Genomic DNA, 1,712 nt, shown 5'->3' with positions numbered 1-1,712 from the left:
CTTTTGAACAATGTGCAATAATTTATGTGAACCCTGTATCAAGTCATACAGGTACCAAAAAATGGAATAATTATGCACAGTTCAATAGAAGTATAATGTTAAGTTTTCCCCATCTAAAAATTAACCAATGAAACAAAATGTATCAAATAGAGTTGACTTGGTTTCAGGAAAACCACATCTGAGAATTACGTACATCACTGTCCTTATCTCATCCTCAGTCATTGACAGGAATTTTGTAGGCCACCATGCTACTTACTTTGTGGATCGTAGTAGTAAACGAACGAAGACGGACTTCCTCAGAATTGGTAATAAACTGCGGTCCCGACTCTTCCCATTTTTCAGGTACAACCAAATCTTTGTCTGTATAAATCAGTAGATCAAATGAACCTAAATTGGGGATAAAATCATTAAAGTACAATTATTTTTTCAAAAGTACAACTACCCTTTCCTGTCTCTTTCACATTTGAACCACCTATAATGTCAGAAAGGCTAGTTGAGCTTGATCTCTAATCAATTTTATTAACTAACTGGTTTTCCTCAATGGAAATTTTAGTACAGAAATACTGTACTCCTTTCACTTTATTTAATGAAAAACTTGACTTTTTTTTTCTTTAAAGAGAAAAACCAATAAAAATATTTGCAGAAAGTATATAATTAATCATGAGACAGCATGAATCTAAGACATAGAAAAGATAACATCTTGGTTCTGTGACCACTGTATCCTACTGCCCAGAATAGCCCCTGGCATATAGTAGTAGTTAGGCTACATCTGATAAGTGAAGGGGTAATCTAAAAAAAGGAAGATACAATTATAGCTATGAGTCTTAATTATATACATAGAAATGTGTTGAAATAAAAATAACGAAAGAAATTACAATGAAAGGTATAGACTATCTTCTCCTTTCCTTTTCAGCATTTCTAAAATAAAACTCAAACAGCATTACTTTAGCTTTATAACATTTTTCTTAGTCATGTAACATGACATTGATAAATAAGAAAAAACTTAATGAAAGCATTAATTCTCAAAGTAGTAGCCTAGTCTTTTCTACAACAAATTTAAGCCAATGTGAAGTTGTATAATACAAGAAACTTCCAACAGTGGCAGAAATGTCACCGTAGCTGTGATCTGTCTGATCACTGAACGGATTTCATCTTGGATAGCTTTCTGAGACTTTTCTCTGGGTGTACTATCAAAGAAACCAAATTAATTAATTCATTTTAAGTTTTAGCAAGTTACTTAAAACATTCGTGAGATTAGTTATCTGATTAAATGCTTCCTAAATCAAACAAGTAATGCATTCAAAAGGAGTTTTCTTTAAATGAATATAAATATATATCCTTAAGAAACCTAGTAGGCACAATATGTATCTCTATTACTTCATTTATCCTTCCAATCATTTTTTAGGGTTGATCTTTGTATCAGGTCATTAAATTAACAGATGACTAGAAAACCTGCCAAGTGCTTCAAGTCAGGAAAGCTTCAGCATGTCTTAAAATAAAGATAACAAGCAGTATCTCAAATATTTAATCAGTATGATCATTTTGGCATTTTTAGTAATGCCTAAATGTCTAATTTCCTATTGCCTCAAATAAGATGTTAATCATGTATGGAGTTTTTTTTATAACTAACATTTTCTAACGTAGACCAAAGGCTTCAGGAGCAAACTCCATTTCATTATGAGACACAGTTCTGAGTTTACAGGTAAGCATGC

At 31.8% G+C, this 1,712-nt stretch overlaps 1 long non-coding RNA gene across 1 annotated transcript; it reads right to left on the bottom strand.

Annotated features, from left to right (window-relative positions):
* Positions 1-256: 256 nt before the first annotated feature.
* On the bottom strand, positions 257-1,238 carry LOC117797807. The gene is made up of 2 exons (XR_004622704.1): positions 1,084-1,238; positions 257-387 (listed from the first exon to the last, which is right to left on the bottom strand). It is a non-coding gene; the product is annotated as an uncharacterized LOC117797807 (long non-coding RNA).
* Positions 1,239-1,712: the final 474 nt, after the last annotated feature.

This window comes from Ailuropoda melanoleuca, unplaced genomic scaffold (genome assembly GCF_002007445.2).
Source record: "Ailuropoda melanoleuca isolate Jingjing unplaced genomic scaffold, ASM200744v2 unplaced-scaffold14390, whole genome shotgun sequence".
Classification (NCBI taxonomy): domain Eukaryota; kingdom Metazoa; phylum Chordata; class Mammalia; order Carnivora; family Ursidae; genus Ailuropoda; species Ailuropoda melanoleuca.
The sequence above is the reverse complement of the archived record's forward strand: the minus strand, read 5'-3'. Positions and strand labels throughout refer to the sequence as shown.